The sequence below is a fragment of the Protopterus annectens genome, chromosome 10.part0 (genome assembly GCF_019279795.1).
Source record: "Protopterus annectens isolate FY-2018-M chromosome 10.part0, PAN1.0, whole genome shotgun sequence".
Lineage (NCBI taxonomy): Eukaryota > Metazoa > Chordata > Ceratodontiformes > Protopteridae > Protopterus > Protopterus annectens.
This window is the reverse complement of record NC_056744.1, coordinates 1076662861-1076680913: the sequence shown is the minus strand read 5'-3', so window position 1 is coordinate 1076680913 and position 18053 is coordinate 1076662861.

Below are 18053 nucleotides of genomic sequence, written 5' to 3'. Positions count from 1 at the left end.
GTGACTTGTATTCAAGAAGTATGGACCAGTGTTATAGACACAGATTTAGAGATTTCAAAAATTTTAGGAACCACACCTAATATAGTATTTAGTAAAGGGAAAAATTTAAAGAAATTATTTGAAAATAACACTAATAGTGACTTGTTGAGACATTCTAAGATGAGTAAGTGTGGATCATGTCAAGTCTGTAGATTTATTAACGATGGACCATACACTACTATTTATAATTATGGAAAAACTATTAAATGTCCAGGCCACTGCAACTGCAACTCCACCATGGTTGTTTACTTAGCAACATGTTCAGTATGTAACGCATTTTATATAGGGAAAACTATAAGAAGACTAAAAACACGTGTCATTGAACATCTTAGTGATATAAAAAGACACAAGACTACTAACATGTTATTTAATCACAGTATTAATTGTACAAATTTTAAATGATTTTTATTTTTTGTTATTGATAAAATACCAGTTAATGTACACACAGGTGGAGATGTAAAAAACTTACTTGAAGCCAAAGAATGTTTATGGCAGCTTAGGTTGAATGCTAGCAAATGGCCTGGTTTGAATGAACAAATTTCCATTTCTAGTATACTTAAACTTCGATCTCATTTTATATGAATGTATTAAATAATTTATTGTGTATTTTTCAAAACATTTTTTACATAAACACATACTTTTTTTCCCATATATTTTTAAATGAATTATTTATTAAATTAAAAGATATTTATATTTATTATTTCATATTTGGCAACATAAAACATTTTTAAAAAAATAATTTATCATTATTATTATTACTTTTAATATATGTAACTACATGATATTACAATTAATTGTTGAATTATTGACTAGTATATTACAGTTAGTTAATACTAATGAAATTACCATCATACTATGTTCTTATTTTTCTATTCAATCTTTTTTAAAATAATTTTTTTAAATTTTCAGTATTTTGTTTAATATTACATTTTAAGACTAAATTGATTGTTGCATTTCATATTCATAGTACACTAATATTTGATAAACACAAACACTGTCTAACATCTACATCTATATTTTAAGAAATTTCTAAATGGGTTGAAGTACCTTTAAGAAACTCATATTCTGTTTTTTAACTAATTGATTAATTATTAGATTAATGGCATTTTAAAAGTATTTAAGGGATGACTAGCAATATGTTAATTGTACTCTGATGATGCCCAGCTTGATGGGTGAAAGCGCTTAGTATCGTTTGATTCCTGTTTGTGGATTTCTTGTTGGTTCTATGTTTCGTGTTATTTGAATAAACTGAATATTTTACTTAGACCGGGACTCAAGGTTGCCGTTTCTTTTCAGCTTATAAGTTTACTCAGCATTTTATGATGTTGATAGGATGAGTAACCAGGTAAGTTTGGGGTGCTCTCCACAGCCTTGAACCAAGTTTCTGTGACTGCGCAAATGTCTGCATCTTCCAGGGTTAAGAATGCTTGCAATGAGTGCAGTTTCATGTTTAGAATTCTAGCCTCTCCAAAGCCTTGAACCAGGTTTCTGTGACTGCGCAAATGTCTGCATCTTCCAGGGTTAAGAATGCTTGCAATGAGTGCAGTTTCATGTTTAGAATCCTAGCGTTTAGCAGCATGACCTTTATTTATTATTTATTTTATTTATTTTACATTTGTTGACCGGGATAGTCCAACTGGATGTATGTCCATTTTCAGCGGAGGCCCAGGGAGAAAAGCTCCAAGGTTGACAATGACAAACATAAAGATGCTTTTAGAAAAAAGTTTCATACATTCATGAGCACATCAATAACAATGGTTGTTACAGAAGAGCATATATACAGTAGATATATACATTCAGTAGTTGCATTGCTTTCAGAGGGTACATTACATGACATATTCAGACTAGATCAGGTACAAATTCTGGCTAGGAATGTTTGTGTGTTGACAATCTGTCTAAAGCAAATAATTGAGGTTCGTTTCCTGTTATAGGACCATACTCACTATGATTGGGGAAAGGCTAGACCTATATTATATGAAACTAGTATGCTTAGGATGGGACTTGGAGTAGGGATGAAAAGAGAAAAAAAACATTGTTGGGTCTGGAGCATGGGCATAACCAGTGTGATTTGAGGTGTTTCTTTAGTTTGTTTTTGAATATGGCTAATAATGGTTATGATGTCAGGTCTGTTGGTAGACAGTTCCATGTTTTACCAACAGAGTTGGAAAATAGTGAGTCACCGGTAGAGTGGTTTGCTTTAACCATTTGAACCAGTAATCTGGAGGAGGATCGGAGTGGCGATTGTTGTTTTAGGGGGTGATTATGTTTTTTAATGCTGGGTTTTTTTTCTGGGCAGTTAAGGACTTTATGTGTTACTATGAGTTGATTGAACTGTAGTAAGTTGGGAAGTTCCATCCATCCTAAGAGGTTTAGATTGATGCAGTGGTGGGTCCGGTATGGAGTGCCGGCAGCAAATCTGGCAATCTGGTTATATCAGGTTGTTAGCTTATTCAGATCTGATTTGTTCATGTTGGAGAAGAGAGGTGAGGCATACAGAAGGGTAGATAGTAGTTGGGATCTGGCAATGGCAACTCTGGCTTGTGGAGTAAGGAAAGATTTGATCCTATATATTGACCCGAGTTTTTTATGGACTGTTTTTATGGTTTGATTTATGTGTTTGTCACACCTGAGGTTGTTGTCTACTATAATGCCTAATAGTTTGGTTTGGGCTTATGGGGACATGATTGTGCCATTGCTTGCTGTTATGTGCAATGGTGTTGTTGGGGACCGACTTGTGGGGGAGAATATAAGCAGTTTGGTTTTGTTGGGGTTTAGGATAAGGCGTTTGTTTGAGAACCAGTTTTCAACTGTGTTAAAGGTGTTCTGGGATAAGGTAAGTAGGTTAGCAGGCGAGGTTGCGGAGCAAATTAGAGTGGAGTCATCTGCATATTGTATGCAGGTGGCCTCTGGGATGACTGAATAATGATCATTGGTAAAGAGAGAGAAAATAAGAGGTCCTAATATGGAGCCCTGGGCGACGCCTAGTGTTATGGGGAGGCTGGTTGATAGTTTGATTTGCCAAAGCACTGCCTGCTGCCTTCCATTTAGATAGGATTCAAACCACTGGAGTGCCTGATTGTTTAAAGCAAATGACTTTAAGGTTCTCATAAGTATTTTATGGTCTACCATGTCAAAGGCTTTGGATAGATTGAGAAATAGTGCTGAGGATGGTTTATTGTTGTTCCGGTTATGGTTTATAACGTTTGAGAATGACAGGAGGGCTGAGGTGGTACTATGATTTGGCCTGAAACCATGTTGCATACTGGACAGAAGTTTGTTTTGGGTGAGATATTGCATAAGTTGCATGTGTATGCATTTCTCCGTGATTTTAGCTAGTGGAGATAATATAGCAATGGGCCTGTAGTTTGACAGTTCAGTAGAATTGCCTCCCTTGTGGAGAGGTATAACGTGGGAGATTTTCCAGATGGTGGATACGGTGGCTTCAGATAAAGTCCAGTTAATCAGTATAGAAACTGGGTATGCTATAGCATCTGCAGCCTTTTGTAAGTAGTCTGCAGGGAGTAGATCAGCTGCTAGAGTTGTGGGTCTCAGTTTCTTAAGTAGGGTGGCTATTAGATGGGTAGGTACGGGTTGGAAGCTAAACTGTGTTTGGTTGTTAGTAGGGGCTGAGCTTGGATTAGGGTCATTAGGAGTGAGTTTGCTGGACAGAGATTAGATAGCCTCTGTGAAAAAGGTGTTAAAGGTGTTAGCTATAATTTCAGGGGATTTATCGCTGGCAGATATGGGGGGTGGGGTGTTAGTTTGGCCTGGGCATAGGAGTTTGTTGAGTGCAGGCCAGAACATTTGAGGTCTATTTTGGTGGGTTTGTTGTAGGTGGAAGTAATAGCTCTTTTTGTGTAAGGCTATAGACTTTTTGGTGTCATTTCTTAGTTGTCTGAATTTAAGTTGATCTTTGGAGTTTTTTGTTGTTCGTTAGGTGGCCCACGCCTTATTTCTTAGTGTGATTTTTTTCTTTGGTGTCTTTGGTGATTTTGTTGAAATTTTTATGTTGGTAGTTTTGCCCTCATCACTTTTCCTAAAAAAGGCACTATGGGGGAGGCAAGAGTCTTAGCCAGAAGCCTGAAGCTCAAGTCAGACAGACGCAGGCCATTTCTGGCAAAGCATTGTGGTCTGTCGATCATATCTTCCCAGGCTGTCAGGTACTGGATCCCCCTGGAATGACACCAGAAACTAAGCCAATTGTTAAAGTCAATCATTTTCTGTTTGTATTGAGGCATCATTCTGGGTGATGCTAGAATGCTGCTTAAGGCTAGGGATATTGTCTGGGATACACATTCAGCGAGCTCAATTATGTCTCTCTTCATATAGTCCAGGGAGGTACGTCTCAAGCCACTCACGTCAACATGGACTATGACAGAGTCATAGCAGTACCTGTTGTTGAGAGACTTGAATGTGTGTGTAATAAGCGGATTCTGGCACCAGACAAACAACTAAGCATGACCTTCTCCTTATCCAACCTGGTGAGAGGCACATCTGTGTGTCTCACAATGGCATCTCCTATGACTAATATGTTGGGTTTATGGTTAAGCCTTAGTTGCTGTGAGATACAGGTGTGTGGACTATGCATGGTATGTTGTGCGGAGGGTTGTGGAGTTCATGTCTGCTTTTGCATTAGAAGTCTCCTTTGTTCAGGTATGTTTTTGTTGAGAACATCTGCATATGTGAGTGAGTGTTGTGTAAGTGTGGGTGGTGTTTGAGGTAAAGTGACTGTGTTGACAACCTTCTCAGTGCCTGCTATACTGGCTTGTGAGGGTGAGAGCATAGACTCTAGGTTCCTAATGTAAGTGCATCTCTCACAAATTGTGTTCCTAGATGGTAGTAGTAGATGGCTGTCCGTGTACATGAGACAGTTGCTACACTGTCTCAGGATGCCCATATCAACCAGACTGGCAGGAGAAACTGTAGGAAATTGTCCATCCAGCTCTAAGCAGGATCCTCCTCAGAGAGTGTTTGGGACACCAAGCAGATGGAAACTCTGGGAAAATGAGCTGGAGATAATTTGCATTAAAGGAGGTTTACTCAAATACAATGATGGTTTGCTGGGTGAGCACTTAGAATTATGGGTATATGACAAACAAGGGGTGGGAAAATACTTAAGTAGGCTACACAATAGACAATTTTCAATGAAAGAGGGGAGGGTGGGAGTTTAGAAGGGAAGATTACCATAAGGGGCGGAAGCCAGAGACACAGCCATTTAAAACGACAACAAGAGAATGGTGGGAGGATTGGGGAAACTTTTCAACTGGAGCTATAGTCCTGTGGTTAGAATTTCAGAAACGTTTAGCTTAATGACTCAGTGGGGATGGAGCAGATTCAAAGAACAGGGGAAAAACAGTAGCAAGGTAGACTGAAAGGCGCTAGAATGCAACTATAAGCAGGTATATACAATTATAAAAAGGCTTAATGGTTAAGGTGTTTGAATTATAAACAGAAGGTACATGGTTTGAGTCGCACATGGGGTAACTGGCTAGGCTTAAAATGGCCCACAATGACAGTTAGCATAGTAATAATCCATGCACCTATGAACTTAAAAGTACTGAAGCACATGCTGGAGAAGAATTCACAGTACTGCCACTACTTGAAACCCCTCCACATACTAAGACACCAGACTATGTAGAAATTACCAGTAAAGCTGTCCTGTCACAACAATAAATGAAGCTACAAATCTAAGGCCCCAGACTGAGTTCAAAATACATAAAGCTACTTTTTACATGTAATTCTACATATGGAAATAGAAATGTAGTATAATGTATGAACTTTGCTAACATCTTGCAGTAATACACAATCTTCACATAACTGCAGACAAAGCTACTGGACTTAGGTCCCAGAACAAACTAATAAATGAGAACAGATAACTTGTTTGGCTAAAACATGGACAAAACGCAGAAAAGTAGAAAAAAGTATCACCACACTGGTCACTATAAGTGCAACTAAAGATATTTAAGCAAAATTTAAATAAATGCTTTTTTCTTCCCTTTTGATAAAAAGCTCATATCACACTTCTCAGGGTCTTGAACAAAATACCCTGAGTGGATGTAACTCTATGTTAAATGTAGCATACGTTCTAAAGACAGATCCAATCAAATAAAGCCAATACTGAAGTTCATGTCTTGTGGTTAGAATTTCAAAAAAGTTTAGCTTAATATTTCAGTTGGGGGGGGGGCAGACTAAAAGAACAGGAAAAAAACAGTAGCAAAGTAGACATTAAGGTACTGGAATGCAACTGGATTTTTCAAGTGCTTCCCTAGATACCTCTCTCATCCTCCATTCCAGAGTCACTGATTGTGTCATCAGAAAAGAGGCTTATCCTGTTCTCTGCCACTCTCTCTCCCCCTCCATAGAGTCAGGAAAGATTAGTGTGTTGCTTTAGCAGCCTGATTTTTAACATTGCAATTCAACCATGCTGCAATCCATTTTTTTAGTCTAGATACTACCCCAATCCTCCTATGCTGCCCAATAGTAACCTATGCAGGACTTGGAAAGTCCTTGAAGAAATCCAGCCAGGTCACTTCTACAGGTACATCTATGTCAATTTCTCATTTAACTAGATCAAGTTTGATAGACAGTTCATTCTGGGTAAGAACTCATGTTCTTTGTTATCCTGGAAATTGTTGCTGTCTCAGAAAGCAGTTAGTCTTTCCATCATAATTCTCTCCATGGCTTTCCCTTCCACTGTTATTAATATGACAAATTTAGAAATGTCCTGCTCCCGGCCTTGAAAAAGGTTTGCACACTTCCTGGTTTCATACACTTTTGTAGTAGCTGGTAATCAACTGAAAACTGTAAATAAAAATAAAACCAGAGGTATAAAATCACTTAGTAAAAATAAAATTAACAGTATAAAATCAAAAATAAAACCAGTTATAAGATGTTTAATGGATGATTTTATAGTTTTAAATCTACTGAAAATCTTCACTGTGGATCTTTCTAACACACTAACCAGATTTCTAAAAATCCTTAGAGAAAGTCCACCTGACTTCTGAGCTTTGAAATCCATTTAAGGACTCCAATTTTCTGTCAGTATATTTCCTATTTATTCTGTTCTCTATTAAAGTACAGTTGTATTTTCACAAACATGGGAACATTTTTTTATTTGCTTGCTTGTTTGTTTTAAGTATAGTATTTTTCACAAGCACTATGCCTTACCACTGTCAGCATGTGGGAAGGTAAGTATTAAATGTGTGTGTGTGTGTGTGTGTGTGTGTGTGTGTGTGTGTGTGTGTGTGTGTGTGTGTGTGTGTGTGTGTGTGTGTGTGTGTGTGTGTGTGAGTGAGAGAGTCCATGTATGCATAATATACATATATACATATATTTTTATATATGAATGTATGTGAAGGGGGCATAGGAACTTTCAAATGTCTGATTTGATTTCATATTTTAGTCAGTGTCTTGTAAAATTTGTTTTCATGTAATTCAATGAGGACTGCAGTCACTAAACAATGACAGACAACTTTTTTTTTCCTTGAAAGAGAAAAAATAAGAATGACTTTCATTACTTATCTGTGATTTTTTTTTGTTCAGGCTACCATTGAACTAAAATGTTTTAAAATATCTCTAAAATGCACCTCAGAGCATCTAGAACTCTGTGATTACTGGTTGCCTAGCAGCCCTAGGACTGCCAGTCTAAATTCACTTATTTTTCTCTAAACTTTTTACACTGGAATCTTGGCTAGTTATGGTATGTTAAAAGAATAGGAGAAGCTAAAAAGTAAGACAAAGAGTGAAAAAGAAGAAAAAAAAATCTGTTGGATGGTGTGTCCAAGATGAAAGGAAAACAAGGGCATTGGGGAGGTGCAGGGGGGACCATTATGCAATAGGTAGTCAACAGAAACCTCCCTCTAAGGCTCCATTTCACTAAAGGTTGGCCTTGCCGATTGCAGTTAGACATCAGCAGTCTATGTAGTCAAAAAAGTAGCAATAAAGAGTGAGTACGGGGCAGTCTTTGCATGAAAGTGAATGGCCACATCTGCTTTTTGATGACAGGTAATGATCATTGACCTGCCATAATAGTGCCACCCATTTCAGTTAGCTCCACCCATTTAGTTATTTCCTGCGACATCCCTTGCTTTGAAGTCACCAGCCATTACTGATTATATAATCCATAAGTCACATCCAGTTAACAATCTTATTTAAAGACTCAAAGACTTTAAAGGATTCATAAACAGCCCTGCCTCCTGGGAATTTGCTATATTACACCTACCTCCTAATGGGATAAGTTCTAAAGATATGAGATTTTTAATTAGCATTCTTTATGCTACTAAAATTCTGCATCACAAAAATTGGTTAATTCAAAGACTATGCAATGGGATGCATTTGAAGAATTGGTATTACATTATTCTAAATATTTTTAATTTTTATAAAACACCCATCAAGGCAACAAGGTCTGAAAACAACCTCAGAAAAAATCCTAGAATTTATATCTTAGATTACTTTACTAAATATTTATATTTTCTCATCAATAATACAGATGTATTTTTGTTTGACAAAATCCATACTTCATTGGGAACTACTTTTGTTTTTCCTTTCCTTAATATGTCACTCTCTTTCTCTACTACTCATTGTAACCCTTTTAAGATCAGCATGTCTTAAAATGTATGCATTTTTGATTGTACATAATGAATATAGTTATATGAATTTGTTGTTCTTATTTCATTGTGTTGTATATGTTTTGTATGCATTTTGCAAAAGGCAAAACAATTGTTTTACAATAAAAAAAAATTCAAACTCCAAGATCAGTAGGTGTGATATGTCAATATAAATTTCTTTATACAATAACCATTGTTTTACATTATTTCTTAGATGAAGTGGTTTATGTAACAATGCCATAAATTCCAGTTCAGATAATTCATGTTTGTATTCCATAAAATATCTAACTATCAGCTTAGCTGTGAGAATCCACCAGCAAAAATCAGTCACTGGCACAAACAGTGTCATAATAAAAACAGTTATCTGTGTTTTTGACAGATGGCATATAGAACCATATGTAGAGCGTATCTCCCAAATCATGGCAAAGAAGTGAAACAAAAGTGCATTAGGAAGATATGTTCCTTGCTTCACAAACTCCACAAGAGAACTAACTGAAATAGTTTAAAGAGTTGATAGCAAAATCATAACAAAGATCTGTTGTTTGGCAATTCTCTGGCCAGGCTAACTATGCTCTCTAATGGTGTCAACTCTTGAACCACTCTGGAGACAGATACATAAAACCACATGATTATTGTTTAAAGCTGAAATGAACTACGACACTTTAGCTTAACTCAGTTAATCATCAACATATTTATACCATTTATGCAGTACATTGGATGCAAGTTTCAGTCTTTAGAGGTAAATCAACTTCTTCTATTCCACATTAGTTCAAGTTCACACAGACATTCAGGTGCATACACTAGACCTTCATTCCGTCTTCACACAAAATGTACACCTGATCTTCCTAAACACTACATCCAATATATGCCCTGAACAGACCATCCAAGTCCAGGAACCATGAATCTTCAGGCAGGATTTTCAGGCTGGTCTATCCTGTGATGATACATTCATTTCATGAACTAACTTTAATCTCCTGATTTCAGATTGCATTCTTTAATACAGCAATAATAGGCAGTGCATTGTTTTCTAATATTCTGTGTAATGCAAACCATCACATCATTAATTATTGGGAGAATTTTATACACATAACTTATTAATATCTAAAGACTTATTGTGCAGTTCCCAGAGACACACTGTCTCACACACAAACACACACACATATATAAATATATATATATATATATATATATATATTCACACACATATATAGACACATGGCAGGAGTAAAGGATTCATTAAGTTGCTGGATTTAGTTACGTTCTACTGGTGTTTCTTTTCTAAGTAAATGGGTCTGTTAGGTATATACTATAGGGGGATGTGAGCCAGGCTTCAGCATTTTTCTGGTTTATAAATAAGATTATAGTTAATTACTAATTGTGACTAGAAGTTCAATCTAGATGAGTTGCTTCAGAGCTCAACAGTGGTGTACTTTGAGTCTAATTATGGTAGCTGCCAAAAAAGCAATTACTAGAAAATAGAAATCAAAGTATAAACCAGCTTTACTAGAAGTAGTGAATATAGTAACAGAAATAAAACAAGTTCAAATGGGATCTTAAGAAAAGGGTAGGAGCAAATTACATAGAAAAAATGGAAATTGTGGGAACACTACATGCAGAGGAGAAATGAGGTTTAAAAGAAGGCAGGATTTGAATGAGCTATGTAATATCTGACTGATAATGGCTGAATAGATTATAAGTGCAGCATAATGTCTGCAACTACAATTGTGTCAATGTGGTTTGGAAGATATAATGTTTGCAAATGGAATTGTATCAATATGGTTTGTTTTCATTTATATAAATGCAAGATTGCCTGAGTCATATGTGATAATTTAATAAAAATGTTTCTTGTTTATAACCACAAAAAAAAAAAAACAGTGGTGTGCTTTGTGGGTCAGCAACATTTGTAGTATTGTCACAGCACTGCACAAGCAGCTATGATTAATTAATCTGTAAATTAACAACAACAGAAGTTCCATAGAGAAGGAGTAGGAGTAAATAGGCTATTGCTTTGTGTTTCTTGGCTTCATTTATCCTGTAGGTTTTTATCCTGTACAGGGTGCCAAGTTGTTGGTGTTTTTTACAGCTTGTTTTATGTGCTAATCAAATTTCATGTTACCATTAATAACAACCTTATGAATCTGACATGTTATTATTTTTATAGCAGTGCTGTTTGAAGAAGGTAAGGATAAAAAAAAGGTTTTCTGATTATTGCATGGCTTCGGTGTGAACACGATTAGTTTTTGGAGGGATTTAAGAGGTGTTGTGAGTCATGAAACCATGCTTCAACAGACTCCTGAGTTAACTGTTGTAGTTTTTCTAAGCTCTTGGTGGAGTAGATGAGTGTGGAGTTATCAGCATACTGAATGATGGTGGTGTGTTTATTGGCTTAATGTAGGTCACTTATTAAAATGTTGAACAGAAGTGGACCAAGGACAGAACCTTATTAGATACCCATAGATCCAGAAAATAAGGAAGAGACAAGTATTCTTTCTGACATGTTGCTGCTTTCCAGATAGGTAGCTATCAGACTAGGAAAGGGGATTTATCTAGTCATAAATAAGACAGTCTGTTAAGAAGTCTAGGGTGAGATACTGTCAAAAGTCTTGGTCAGGTGAAGAAAAACTGTACTTATGTGATTTCCAGTCTTTCTGCTTTGGATGATCGAGGTAGAGAAGCTAAGTGCAAAGAAAGTATGATGTGATCAAAACCATGCTGAATAGGAGGGAGCAGATTATTGTCAAAAGCAAAGCTGAGTTTTGTTGTCTTTGAATACATTTTCCATTATTTCTGATAACGGAAAAAGACTAGTGATGGGATGACAGATGCTGAGATCGGCTGAGGTGCCACAGTTATGAAGGGGAGTATACAGGATTTCTTCCAGAGGAGATGAGCATGGCTTTATTTGATTATGATAGAAACCAGATAATCTAGGGCATCTACTGCTAATTTAGTGTATTCAGCAGATAGGTTACCTGGGGCAAAAGTTGTAGATTTTAATTTGAGGAAGAGAATTTTGATGGTGGAAGAAGGTATAGGTTGGAGGGATAGTTTGTTGTGACTGTGACATTTTTTGAAGACAGGAAAGAGTTTGAGGTAGTGTCTTTCAGGTGAGAGAGAGGCAACTGTTTGAATACAGAAAGAGCTGAATTGGCTGGTGATACTGTTTAACTGGTTGTCTGTCATGGGGGAAGGCTGAGTAATGCAGCCAGGATAGATTAGCTTACTTACTGAGGATCAGAAGTGTTTGAGGTTTGAATGACTTGAAAGCTGCAGGTTAGTGTGATAGAATCTTTTGACAAATTTAATCTTGTTTTTGTCCTGGTTTCTAAGCTATTTGTATTTCTTGAGGTTAGGTTCAGTTGTGTTCAATTTCCAGTAGCAGCATGCTTCATATCTTAGGTTCATGACCTTCTTTATTTGTCTGTGTAGCTAGGATGCTGGGTTAAATTTAACTCTTTTCATCCTGATCGGGGCTAATTTTTTAAGTATATTGAGAAAGTTCAACAAGTTACAGAGATTTTACTAGTTTCTATTTGAAAGCTTTCAGGGTATAGGTGAATGTGTCTTTTTGAAAAATTGTGTTTGGTTATAACAATGTATTTTGGCGTGTATATTTGGTTTCTAACAGCAAAATTGTGAGGTGGTCACTTAGGCTATCAGGGAGAGAGCTTGCAAAATTAGTTTTACTTAGGTCATTTGCAAAGATCCAGTCTAGAATTATTTGTGTAATTCCATTTTTATTGCACCTAGATGGGGAAAATATGAATTGTCTGAAACCACAGAAGTTGATGTTGTTGTTACTGGAGGAATCATTTTTATAGATAAACAATGTGAAAAGGTACCTAGCATTAAAGTTTCTTGTGGAATGTTTGTGGAGACCCATGAATAATTCCTCTGCAGTATTAATGTTGTTGCCTGGGGTGATATAATTTTTTATTATGATTAGATTTTTGTGTTTATTAATTCTGACTGATAATATGAGAATTTCACTATGATTTATGGGTCTATAGGTCTACATTAAATATTCGAAGATGCAAAATCTTGAGTACCTTTTCATTGATACATAAGTGTCGAATGTCCTCTTGAGCGAACGGCCACATCATCGATTTCTTTCCAAGGGAAAGAAATCGGTTGGCCGTTGTTTTAAATCTGCCCTTTTCCCCACTATAGTGTGATCTTGGAGTTAGTATATTTTAGTTGGGGGGCACAGCCCACACATTGGTGGGTGTGGCGGGTGAATCCCCCCACTTCATAGTGTTTGTTATATTCTGTCATGGGTAGTTGGCCTACTGATTTTTTTCCCTTAGAAAAAAATCAGTGATGTAGCCATTCAGTGAAGAGGTCATTCGACACTTACGTATCGATGAATGGGTATTCAAAATTTTGTATGTTCGAGGTTATAATATAGACCCTGATTTATAGACTGAGTGCTAAGGTTTTGTAGGTAATAGCCATTCCACCTGCTTTTTTTTCTGGTACTGTTTTTGTTCAAGACTGAGGATGTTGTAGCCTGGTGGTACAACTTCTTCATCACAACTTTTCTGTTTTGGCCATATTTTTGTAGCTATATGCAACTTATTACAAATGCTTAGATTGATATGCAACAAAAGGAGTCATAATGTATTTTCAGGGTGAGTTAATGGGATGGAATCTGGTACTTGTGACTACTGACCTGAGTTTGAATGAACGTCACCAGATATAGCCAAGAACTTCAAGTACAGTTGGTGTCTGAAGAGTCACTTTTAATTTATTTCTGGTTGAAAGCCAACTTTGAGATGGTAAATTTTATGTGACAAGTGGGGATATTTTCTTTTCTAGTGGCAAAAATAGATAAAAATGGAAAGGGCAAGCCCCGTGAAGAAATGAAAGTAGATATTGTGAAGAAGAAGGTCAGGTGAGGATGGCAGTAAGGACAAGTTATGTTCATAATAGTGCCAGGACAAGACGTAGTAGCAATCGTGAGTTGAGAAAAATATTTTATATTGACGTATAAAATTCTGAAACAGAAAGAAGGTTATTAGAAGTGATGGTAGTACAAAGTGTAGAGTTTTAGCAGGGTAATAGTCTTGGGTCAAAAGTATAACTTTTTTGGTGATAATTAGGTCAAAGATGGGTTATGGGGAGGAGGACTTGAGTGGTTGCTGTATGTAGAGGAGTTGTAATGGTTGATTTTTATTGAAGCAGGAAACTTGTAGATCAGATATGCATGTTGTTTAGAATATTTAATAAGAGGAGGAGATAATGGATTTATTCTAACTGGTTGGAGAGTTGGACTGTTGTGAATAGATGGAAGTAGTGAGCAGGAGACAAGTCAAATAAATCTAGAGTAAGGCAAGGTGGGTGGGGTTAGGGTTAGGGTAGGGGAAGTGTAGTGAAACCTAGAGTATCAAGAGTGAACAGAGAGGGTTATCCCATTGCAGAGACCCAGGCACTAAGTAAAGCAATTAGCATTAGGAGATTTTTATATTAAGTTAGTCACCTTGCATCCACTGTCATAAAAGTCAGAAGTACTCTTCATCTTCTGGGCTATGCAGAAAGTAGCAATGGGGAATATCTAAAGGGAGATGGACTGTTTACTTAGATTATTTGACTAAATGTAATAAGGCTATCAGTTCCAGCAGCTAGGAATTATCTATTTGCTAGAAAAAAAAACAGAGGGGAGAAGTATATCAGTTTCTGCATACACTGTCTAAGAAAGAGAAAGTATATAAGTTCTGGCAAAAAAATAACAGTGGAGGAGTTCATTCAAATTAAACAGTGTTCTTGTATGTTCAAAAGTATGGATGATAAAGGCAGTTGTCAGGTATAGGTATCAGTTCCTAGAACAACAACAAAAAAGAGAAATCATTTAAGGCAAATAAGGCAAAACATGTCTACTGATTTCAGCTTCAGCAGTGGTAATAAAGAGAGAAGTTCATTCAGTGCTGTAGCAATATTGGAGACTACAGACTAGTGGCCTTCACTCTGCACAGAAAATACAGCAACAGGATAACTGCCTAGTTAAAATAATGAAGTTAGCAGTATATCAATATGCCTACTTTCACTATGTAAGTAACAAGGCATAATGGCAAGCAGCGACATAAAGCACATATAAATCAGCCACAGTGCCTATGCACAACACAGCCCCTGTACAAATTCAACTCAGTAAGCCAATATTGACTGAGTCTAATCTAATAACAACAATTTCAAATTCAGCCTGTATTTCAGTTGACTATGATCTGAAATCCAGCCAACAACTGGCATGTGCCACATTAATGACTATAGTATTACAATCAACAGACTTTGTTATTGTGACAATCTAACTGTTAGAACATGTTTATTTTTCTGATACAGGCCATTTGAATTACACCTGAACCTTAAGAGATAAGATCTCAACAAAACTGCGCATCTTTATAAAAAACATTACCAGCTAAATACTTTCATATTTCAAGAAAGGACTACAGCCAAGAACAATTTATTAAATGCAGCCAACAGCAGGAGCAGAATAAAAAATACCACCCTAATCATTTTTGAGCTCATAGACGGAATTCAATTACAGTTCCTTTGGAAGGGTATATTTTTGTCAACTTTTACAATAAAATGCACATAGACATGATTCAACATTTACAGTTTGTGAGGTAATCACCTTAACCATTACACCAAACATTAGTCCTTTTACAAACAAGTTCATCTCACTTTTAAATTAGAGTATTCAAATCACATAGTGCTGCATGTGTAGATTTACAACAGCTGAGTAGGTTGAACAGGACACCTGTGGGATATAAATGATGCCATTTAACTAATGAATAAGAACTTTCGATGACATCGGGGGGGGGAGGTGATAATATGATATGGCCAACCAAAAGCCAGTTATTCCTGAGGAGTATAGGCAAGAGTGGTTGTTGATTTCAAAGCAAGGAGGCAGATGCTGGAGTGAACAACTGAATGGCATGGCCTAACAGAAAATGGGGCCATGATATATTAGGATAGGGTAATTATTGAGCATCATTACAATTTTCCATAAATAACTGCTGTGGGCATAGAATACTGCACATACTAAATAGTCTTCCAGAAGTGGTCTCCCTCTTCAGAATGCATGCCTGAAGTAGCTTGAGAAAGACGTATAATGTGGTTGAATAGGTTTCACTATAGTGGAATGAAACCCAACACCTCTTAGTTAATAATTGCTTGGCCCTGATTGCACACAACTACTTACCTAAGTAAATCTGTGATGCAAACATGTAATATACTCTGATGTAATTGAGTTTTGCACAATGATGTCATATGAAATCTAAGGAAATGTGCAATCTCCTGCACCCCCTTACTTTATTATTCTCAGCTGAAAGTCATTGTAGTTCTAAGAGCAGTCATCATTTTGTCACTCTTACTCTGAAGTGCACATTTCAATATCAAAGGTACTGATAAAATGTTTTAGCTGTAAACGCAACCTCCACAGATGAATCTCTCCATACTAGACAGTAAAGAAAAAATGAAGTAAATAAATCATCCATAGCAGTCTAATAAAATACATCACATGTGCCTGACACATTTTTTCTTTAGCTTATCAGTAACAAACACTTTTCACGTTTTACTTTTTAGGTCTTTACGGGTACATTCAGGACAATAAAGTCATGGGCATTCAGAAGCCTTGTAGCCGGAATACATGTCCTTAAGGTGTTATTTACATATATCCCATGGGCCTGCACTACAGAAGATTTAAGATATTACACAATGAAGACTCCAGTTTGGCTGGGTCTTTCTTGCAGTCAATATTCCAAATAAAGGATCCGTTTAGTTTGATATTGATCTCATTATGATATTTGGGCCAATATCCAGAAGCGTGTAATTTTGAGTCATATGCTGACTTTAGAATCAAATTATACAAGAGTGACAAACAATGCTTTCACTGACAGTAATTCACCCAAAACAATATTAATTATTGTATCTTATGATTATGCTGAACTAAGTCTCACTATTTAGTTATAGCAATTTTAATTAAACTGAGACATAAAACAAGTCTCTGCAAAAGTTCCAGTGAACCCTCAAGGTTAAATATGGAATTAATAAACCATCATTTTCTATTAGATAGCACACACAAAGGTTGCAGATCATCAGAAAGACTGCACTATTTAAAGCTGAATTATTTATTAATATGTTAGAATAATCTATAAGAGGTTACATTAGTTATTCATCAAATTGACATAGTTTCTTAATTAGATTTTGAGTATCTAAAATCAAACTTTTCAAATAAAGTAAGTTTTAAAAAATAAAGTGAGGACTTGACAGATTTATAGGTTTAATGTATTAATGAGCTAATCATTCTTATCCATAAATGATTGTTACAAATTTGAAAACTAAAATGGTCTAAAATTGTAAATAATTTAACCATCCACAATCAAAACATAATAAATCACACTATTTGGTCGTTTAGGGCTACCTTTTTTCTTTGAAAACAAAATATATAGATCAACCCTAGAAAGAATGTTTTGTCTCAAAAAAATCTGACAGAATGAGGTAAATTATGTTGTTACAAAAGTAAAGAACACTGGGAACTTTTCATTTTTATCATTGTAGATCTTGATGAAAGGCTAAATTAAGGTAGTCCCTGTTAATCTAGGTCATAGTTCACCATTTCTTTGTAACAGTGCGGGTAATATATATAGCTAGTGAAACAAATATCCAAGTATTTCACTTCATTGAGAAATATATTAATAGATGAAGCAAGGGAATTGTTTGACAGTGTATATTTATCAAAGCTTAAATTGTAACTAGAAGCTTTACTATGATTTTTTTCCTTGCAAAAAAGAGAAAGAATGAAAAATAAGATATTACAGTGTTCTTAGGATGGCACAAGGTACAATTGACATGCACCACTTAAGATTTTAATATGATAAAAAAGTAGACCATTCACCAAAAACTATGATATGTAGGCTGAGTTATTTAACTCTTTAATAGGCTAAACATATTTAGCATGAAAACATATTTTTCCAAGACTTCAGAAAGAAATGGAATGTGAACATGATCCAAATGTTTACTAGTCCCAATGGCAGAGACTGTGATTATTAGATGTTTAGTGTTGGTATGCATAGCTAATGCCATCATAATGTTTTTCTCTTGCCTTTGCATGCTGACTAAAGTATAAAGATAACTTGATCAGCTAAAATTCAAAATCTTTCAACTAAGATTTATTTTATTTTTATTTGCCTTTTGTTAACCGGGTTAGTCTGTTTGGGCCAAAGGCCCTTTTTCAGCAGAGATGTGAGGAGAAAAACTCCAATAACAATAAACAAAACATAACAGTGAAGTACAAAGTTAATCAAGACAGAAATTAAAAAATGAAAAATATTATACATAGAAGAAAAATAACATTTTTGTAGATACATGGTATGAAAGCAAAACAGTCTTGGTTACAGAAATATATAGTCAAAA